Source organism: Oncorhynchus nerka, linkage group LG12 (genome assembly GCF_034236695.1).
Source record: "Oncorhynchus nerka isolate Pitt River linkage group LG12, Oner_Uvic_2.0, whole genome shotgun sequence".
Classification (NCBI taxonomy): domain Eukaryota; kingdom Metazoa; phylum Chordata; class Actinopteri; order Salmoniformes; family Salmonidae; genus Oncorhynchus; species Oncorhynchus nerka.
In genome coordinates, this window is record NC_088407.1 from 62,872,677 (window position 1) to 62,882,165 (window position 9,489).

The following is a 9,489-nucleotide window of genomic DNA, read 5'->3' on the forward strand; positions in this document are numbered from 1 at the left end:
TTAAAATCTGGAAAAAATGAATAGCATCATAAGATATAAATATTTAAGAAAAATATTTAGAACTTTATAATCACATTATTTGTATTTCATAAGGAATACCACAATAATCACACAATTACGCACAGGGCCTAATAAAACGGGAATTACGCATAGCCTAACAACACGTAGGTTGCAAATTTATCCATTCATAACCACAAATAAAACTTACCATGTCCCCTGTTGAGGATTCTCATTCCTGTCTCTCTCTCAGAAGTAGTCTGAGTGCTTCAACAAGTTGAATGAATATAAACTGCGTGTAGTGTTGGTGCTTTCCTTGAACCAATCAGCGACCTCAGTCCCCTCACAATGCACCCCAATCAGCCTCCGAGCCCCCGGTATTGAATTCTTTGCCATCGCAAATTGTTGTCACGGAGATCCTCCAAGAAAAGCGGCTAATAGATGCAATATTTCTGCCCGGTCTTCCGCGCGCTCATGGAACACCCTTACAATAGTTTATCCAAACTTCTAAATATGCCCCAAGAACTACCGTGCATGATTAGTCTGACATAGGCTGTTAATGGTATGGGTATGCTTCATCACTGCGAGACAATTTCAACTGTTGTGATCTAGTCCCCCCCCCCCTCCAGAGTGCTGTCAGATGTAGGATTTGGTGGGAGTGGGGAGGGGGATCTAAAGAGCACATATCCATGGAAAGGGGGGTTGAGCGCTCAAGAATCTTGTCTTTCTATTTGCCCCCTCAATCGAGCGACACAAAAGCTGAATTACTCATTCAAACCTCGCGGGACAAAAGGAAAGGAGCTGGATAGCACTCCTGCATTTGTAGTCAAACATTTAGAGACTTAAATCGAGTCGCCATGAAGGAGAAAGAGTTAGACAAAGCCCATAGAATTGCCATCAGTAAACATTTTCCTGTGTCATATTAGTGGGTCTCCATGGCTCCTTCTGGCCCGTGGACAATAGCACAAGTTTGCACACTCGAATACTGTCACCCTGCCAACGGCAACAAGTGCCAAAAACAGGACAATCCCCGGGGAAAGCAAGGGCTCTGCGGGGAAGGTTGCAATAGAGGAGGAAAAGGGGACCTGTGAAATGCTAATTTAGGTCCATCCCCTTATTGAAGAAAAAAGAGTACCTATCGTTCCATTGAACAACCACCTCTTGCATCAGTGTGGCATGAGATGTGAGGCAACCGTTTCCGCATGACCATAACCACAATACCGCTCTGCTGTCATCAGCCCTGACTGCAGAACATTTCATATTCATATTTTCTGACTTCTCAGAGTCAAATTAAAAGTTAATATATTGTAATGTTTGCACCTGAAATGTCTCTATAGGCATATCATATGTTATGACTAAAACTATACTAACTTGTTATTTCTCTCAGGATGTATAACCTCCATAATGTATCTTGACTAGTCCAGTGCCTGGTATGATGGGGTGATCTCTCATCTACTGCTCAGGCTGTTGGCCCTTGGAGAGGCAACAGGACCCTACTGTCCCCATCTCTTCTTCATTCACCTCTCTGTTCCTCTCAAAGGGCCAATTAACAATTGTGTACCCCTCCCCTGCCCTGTCGCCCTACTCCTGTGCTTTTGAAGTGACTGAGAGAGAGAAAGGGAAGTATGGTGGCACCAATAAACAATAAATCCCACTATGTGTCCCTGTCCTCATGCCAGTTTGAGTAAGATGGATGGAAGAGAGGTTTGTAAGCCATTTCAGATTGTATGTGATGTGTTATGGGACCCAGGGTAGATTATAGAATAATGAAGTGCTGAACCTCATCAGAAATATGACTGGAAAGGAAGCACTAATCAATTCAAAGTCAATCACTGTAAAACACTGTTGCTCTTATCCTTGTGTAATAACACTTATTTCCGGTACTCTTGTAACTTTGTGTTGCTGTTATTAGACAGATCAGATTGTAATCACACACACACACCACAATCAGCGTAGTAACCACAACAACCTCCCTGGTTCTTGGTTGCCAATCGGTCACTGAGTTGACAGCACAAGACTCCCCCTTGCCCTCTGACCCCCAGACAGCCCTGCTCTCTGGGTGTTACACCAGCACCCTCATTATCATACGGCACATCCATTTAACACACTCCAGCCTGCATACTTCCACACTCCAGCATCACTAATAAACACTTTACATTTTGACACATGTACATGTAGTAATGCTGTAATTACTTTAGTATCAACATTATATTAATTTGTTATTTATGTTAATATCATATCCTCACACATATTGCATCATATTATAGTGTTTTTAGTATTTTATTCTCTAACCACTTAACCCCCTAATTGTCATGTGTTGATGCACAAGTATAAATATACATTATTTGGGTAAATCAGATTATTCTGACATTATCAACTCTGCCACTAGATGACAGTACACCTCTACAGTCTAGAATGCTGTAAGTGCTGTATAAAGCTTTGTTTAAGATAATTACACTGAGGGACCATATTTTTGATATTATTGAACAATATTTAATATCAGTAGTTACTTTGAAATTGTTATAATTACTTAAGAGCAAACCCAGAAACTCCTGAAACCGTTTGTGTTTTTAGTTTATGTTTCCTTTATATCATGTACAGGTTACCCCATTGGGGTTAAAAATGTATTTTACAAGAAGGACTGGTCACAAGATGACAGGTCTTTAGTGGGTATGAGTACTTCATTCTATAGTCTGCACTGTGGACTACACTGTATGATGCTGTAATAAGGTAAACAACCAATCTATCTTGATTAGCAAAAGACAGCAAGAGAGTCTTAACCTGGATTCTGTGTGATGTTTGTCTCTATGGAGCGTGTAGATGTGAAGGATGGTGTTGTGGCACTGGCAGGTGTTTTGTGGTTGCTGAAATCAAATTGAGGAAGCAGGGCAGGAAGTGGATGATGTAGAGCTTCTTTCGTGTCTGTTAATCGATGCAGGGATAGACTGGAGTGGAGGATAGAGGAGCAAAACCACTAAACAGCTCCCTCAGGAGAACTCAAACCATCTAGAGAAGACATGCATGCCAACACTTAAGACTTCAGAATCTGAAAAGGTATTTTTACTGCCGTGCCAGTACTCATCAATGTGTAATCAGCTTTAATGCAATCCTCTCTGGATGTGCACATTTGATAGCAGCAAATCTTTGTTTCATACAAGACGGAATGCATTGCGTTGCTGCAGTATACTTGTTGACTGAATTGTTCTTCATCAAAAATAACTTGAATAATTGGATTTGGTGCCAACAGCGTTCTTAAATGCCAGGTCTTATCCAACTTATCTCATGACAGAGAGGCTGTGAGCTCTGTAATTCATATTGCACTAGTCAGTAGATCCTTAAATGCCAACCCTCCCCTCTGGCTGCCACCTTATAATGAGCAGATTGCTTGTCATATAGGCATATAACAACGGTGCTTTGACTTGATTAAATGTGTATATATATATATATATATATACGAAGAAGGAAATATTGAGTCTGAAATTGGGTGTTAGAAATATTAATTAAATACCACATCAAAAATATATCCCCTTTGCCACTGCAATAGAAAAGTCAATAGAGTTCGATGTGCTGTGTAAATAGTCATACCTTCATTCATGGTCCATAAATTAAAGTCAACATTCATTTATTACCCTCCATACATAGTATTTTCCCCCATCATGTTTAGTTACCACAGGAATGGATAATGATGTGAGGAAAGTAGACTAGACATCACATTAAAGAGTTAATTGACATCAGGCTAGCCAGTGTTTTCCCCTCCAGAGTGTTTAGAGTAGATTTGTCTAATTAGAAGAAGTAATTGACCTTTAGTATGCATAAACCATTTCCACTCTGTGCTGATCATGGAGATATGAGAAGAGGAGGAGAATTATATGGAGACAAGCAGGTAAGGAGAGTACAACATTGGCTTGTCCACTGAGGTCGTGAGAGAGACACTGTAAACATGGACTAGACTCAGTGGATAACGTTGTCCTGTTATTTACAGAAGACTGCATGCACATCCAAACTGTTACGCAACTTTCCTCTCTAAATGTTCCTTCAGAAGGGTCTGCAATTGGCCAACCTGGTCTCAGAACAAAACGTGTTATACAATGTATGTTACTAAAATCAGTGCAACTCCAGTTAATATATGTTACATTAGTCTACCAATGTAATAGCAGTCGTACAATATGATAGGAATTGTAGGACGTATGGTATGTTACGAATTACAATTTGTATGAAATGTTGTCTTAATGACTCGCCCTGTAGCATTCGCATCTGTAGCCATGAAATGCTTTGAAAGGTTGGTCATGGCTCACATCAACTATAAAAATAGAGTCACATACTATATATAAACTCCCAGTAATTTATTGGATAAATCACCAAAGTTTCGGCATCGCTGTGCTTTCTTCAGGCTCACATCAAACCCATCATCCCAGACACCCTGGACCCAGTCCTATTTGCATATTGCCCCAACAGATCCACAGATGATGCAATCTCTTTTGTAATCCACACTGCCCTCTCCCACCTGGACAAGACGAATACCTATGTGAGAATGCTGTTCATTGACTATAGCTCAGCGTTCAACACCATAGTGCCCTCCAAGCTCATCACTAAACTCAGGACCCTGGGACTGAACACCTCCCTCTGGAGTTACTTTGAAAATGTTATAATTACTTAAGAGCAAACCCAGAAACTCCTGAAACCGTTTGTCTTGTTTCCTTTATATCATGTACAGGTTACCCCAGGTGGTGAGGGCAGGCAATAACACATCTGCCATGTTGAACCTCAACACAGGGGCCTCTCAGGGGTGCATGCTTAGTCCGCTCCTGTACTCCCTGTTCAACCACAACTGCATTGCCGCAAGCAGCAATGGTGAGGGGACTAAGCATGACGACATGACGGTGGTTGGCCTGATCATCGACGCCGATGAGACAACTTATAAGGGAGGAGGTCAGTGACAACAACCTATCCCTCAACATCAGCAAGACAAAGAAGCTGATCGTGGACTACAGGAGACGGAGGGCCGAGCACACCCATATCCACATTTTATTGGAGCTGTAGTGGAGCGGGTTGAGAGCTTCAAGTTCCCCGGTGTCCACATCACTAAGGAATTATCATGGTCCACACACACCAACACAGTCACGAAGAAGGCATGACAACACCTCTTCCCCCTCAGGAAGCTGAAAAGTTATAGACTGTTCTCTCTGTTACTGCACAGCAAAACCTGATACTTTTACTCTCTTTTCCGAACGTACTAGACGACCAGTTCTTATAGCCTTTAGCCGTACCCTTATCCGACTCCTCCTCTGTTTCTCTGGTGATTTAGAGGTTCATCCAGGCACCCTGCAGTGCCCAGCTCCACTCCCATTCCCCAGGCGCTCTCATTTGTTGACTTCTGTAACCGTAAAAGCCTTGGTTTCATGCATGTTAAGCTGGGGGTAGTATTGAGTAGTTTGGATGAATAAGGTCCCCAGAGTACACTGCCTGCTACTCAGGCAGTTGCAAATATATGCATATTATTAGTATATTTGGATAGAAAACACTCTGAACTTTCAAAATCTGTTTGAATGATGTCTGTGAGTATAACAGAACTCATGGCAGGCAAAAACCTGAGAAAAAAATCCAACCAGGAAGTGGGGAATCTGAGGTTTGTAGTTTTTCAACTCTTTGCCTATCGAATATACAGTGTCTATGGGGTCAAATTGCACTTCCTAAGGCTTCCACTAGATGGCAACAGTCTTTAGAACCTTATTTGATGCTTCTACTGTGAAGGAGGGGGGAATGGCAGCTGAATGAGTCAGTGGTCTGTCAGAGTGGCATGAGCTGGTCACGCACGTTGACGTGAGAGTTAGCTTGCGTTCCATTGCATTTCTGAAGACAAAGGAATTCTCCGGTTGGAACATTATTGAAGATTTATGTTAAAAACATCCTAAAGATGGATTCTATACTTCGTTTGACATGTTTCTACAAACTGTAACGGAACTTTTTGACTTTTTGTCTGGCCTGCGCGTCATAAATTTGGATTACTGGGCTAAACGCGCGAACATAAATGAGGTATTTGGACATAAATGATGGACTTTATCGAACAAATCAAACATTTATTGTGGAACTGGGATTCCTGAGAGTGCATTCTGATGAAGATCATGAAAGGTAAGTGAATATTTATAATGTTATTTCTGAGTTCTGTTGACTCCACAACATGACGGATATCTGTATGGCTTGATTTGTTGTCTGAGCGCTGTACTCAGATTATTGCATGGTGTGCTTTTTCGATAAAGCTTTTTTAAAATCTGACACAGCGGTTGCATTAAGGAGAAGTGTATAATCTATAATTCCATGCATAATAGTTATATCTTTTATCAATGTTTATTATGAGTATTTCTGTAAATTGATGTGGCTCTCTGCAAAATCAACGGATGTTTTGTAACTACTCAACGCGCCAATGTAAACTGAGATTTTTGTATATGAACTTTATCGAACAAAACATACATGTATTGTGTAACATGAAGTCCTATGAGTGTCATCTGATGAAGATCATCAAAGGTTAGTGATTCATTTTATCTCTATTTCTGCTTTTTGTGACTCCTCTCTTTGGCTGGAAAAATGGTTGTTTTTCTGTGACTAGGTGCAGACCTAACATAATCGTTTGGTGTGCTTTCATCGTAAAGCCTTTTTGATGTCAGACACTGTGGTGGGATTAACAACCAGTTTATCTTTAAAATGTTGTAAAATACTTGTATGTTTGAGGAATTTTAATTATGAGATTTCTGATGTTTTGAATTAACATTAGAAGCCTCCTCCCTAAGTTTGTTTTATTCACTGCTTTGGCCAACTCTGCCAACCCAGATGTCCTAGCCATGTCTGAATCCTGGTTTAGGAAGACCACCAAAAACCCTGACATTTACATCCCTAACTATAACATTTTCCTACAAGATAGAACTGCCAAAGGGGGCGGAGTTGCAATCTACTGCAGAGATAGACTGTAGAGTTGTGTCTTACTTACCCAAACAATTTGAGCTTCTACTTTTAAAAATCCACCTTTCGAGAAACAAGTCTCTCACCGTTGCTGCTTGCTATAGACCACCACCTGCCCCCAGCTGTGTCCTGGACACCATATGTGAATTGATTGCCCCCCATCTATCTTCTGAGCTTGTGCTGTTAGGTGACCTAAACTGGGACATGCTTAACACCCCGGCCATCCTACAATCTAAGCTTGACGCCCTCAATCTCATGCAAATGATCAATGAACCTACCAGGTACAACCCCAAATCCGTAAACACGGCCACCTTCATAGATATCATCCTACAAAAGGTTCTGGGACACTGTAAAGTCCATGGAGAATAAGAGCACCTCCTCCCAGCTGCCCACTGCATTGAGGCTAGGAAACACTGTCACCATGATAAATCCATGATAATTGAGAATTTCAATAAGCATTTTTCTACGGCTGGCCATGCTTTCCACCTTGCTACCCCTACCCCGATCAACAGCCCTCCACTCCCCACAGCCTCCCCATTTCTCCTTCACCCAAATCCAGATAGTTGATGTTCTGAAAGAGCTGCAAAATCTGGACCCCTACAAATCAGCCGGGCTAGACAATCTGGAACCTTTCTTTCTAAAATTATCTGCCGATATTGTTGCAACCCCTATTACTAGCCTTTTCAACCTCTCTTTCGTATCGTCTGAGATCCCCAAAGATTGGAAAGCCGCTGCGGTCATCCCCTCTTCAAAGGGGGAGACACTCTAGACTAAAACTGCTACAGACCTATATCTATCCTACCCTGCCTTTCTAAGGTCTCCGAAAGCCAAGTTAACAAACAGATCACTGACCATTTCGAATCCCACCGACCTTCTCCGCTTCGCAAACCTGATTTCCGTGCAGCTGTATTCATCGACCTGGTCAAGGCTTTTGACTCTGTCAAACACCACATTCTTATCGGCAGACTCGACAGCCTTGGTTTCTCAAATGACTGCCTCGCCTGGTTCACCAACTACTTCCCAGATAGAGTTCAGTGTGTCAAATAGTAGGGCCTGTTGTCTGGACCTCTGGCAGTGTCTATGGGGGTGCCACAGGGTTCAATACTCGGGCTGACTCTTTTCTCTGTATATATCAATGATGTATCTCTTGCTGCTGGTGATTCTCTGATCCACCTCTACGCAGACGACACCATTCTGTATACTTCTGGTCCTTCTTTGGACACTGTGTTAACTAACCTCCAGATGAGCTTCAATGCCATACAACTCTCCTTCCGTGGCCTCCAACTGCTCTTAAATGCAAGTAAAACTAAATGCATGTTCTTCAACCGATCGCTGCCCGCACCTGCCCGCCCGTCCAGCATCACTACTCTGGACGGTTCTGACTCAAAATATGTGGACAACTACAAATACCTAGGTGTCTGGTTAGATTGTAAACTCTCCTTCCAAACTCACATTAAGCATATCCAATGCAAAATTACATCTAGAATTGGCTTCCTATTTCGCAACAAAGCACCCTTCACTCATGCTGCCAAACATACCCTCGTAAAACTGATATCCTTCCGATCTTTGACTTCAGCGATGTCATTTACAAAATAGCCTCCAACACTCTACTCAGCAAATTGGATGCAGTCTATCACAGTGCCATCCGTTTTGTCACCAAAGCCCCATATACTACCCACCACTGTCACCTGTATGCTCTCGTTGGCTGGCCCTCGCTTCATATTCGTCGCCAAACCCACTGGCTCCAGGTCATCTATAAGTCTTTGCTAGGTAAAGCCCCGCCTAATCTCAGCTCACTGGTCACCATAGCAGCACCCACCCATAGCACGCGCTCCAGCAGGTATATTTCCCCCAAAGCCAATTCCTCCTTTGGCCGCCTTTCCTTCCAGTTCTCTGCTGCCAATGACTGGAACGAACTGCAAAAATCACTGAAGCTGGAGACTCATGTCTCCCTCACTAACTTTAAGCACCAGCTGTCAGAGCATCTCACAGATCACTACACCTGTACATAGCCCATTTGTAAATAGCCCATCCAACTACCTCATCCCCATACTGTTATTTTCCTCCTTTGCACCCCAGTATCTCTACTTCCACACTCATCTTCTGCACATGTATCACTCGTGTTTAATTGCTATATTTTAATTATTTCACCACTATGGCCTATTTATTGCCTTACCTCTCTTATCCTACCTAATTTACACACACTGTATATAGACTTATTATATTGTATCATTGACTGTAGGTTTGTTTATTCCATGTGTAAATCTGTGTTGTTGTTTGTGTTGCACTGCTTTGTTTTATCTTGGCCAGGTCGCAGTTGTAAATGAGAACTTGTTCTCAACTAGCTTACCTGGTTAAATAAAGGTGGAAAAAAGTGATACCGGTGCACCTACAGGACAACGAACAGCTTCTACCCCCAAGCCATAAGACTGCTAAATAGTCACCCAAATAGCTGCCCAGACATTGACCCTTTTTCCACTAACTATTTCGACTCATCACATATGCTGCTGCTACTGTTTATTACATTATCTGTCCTGT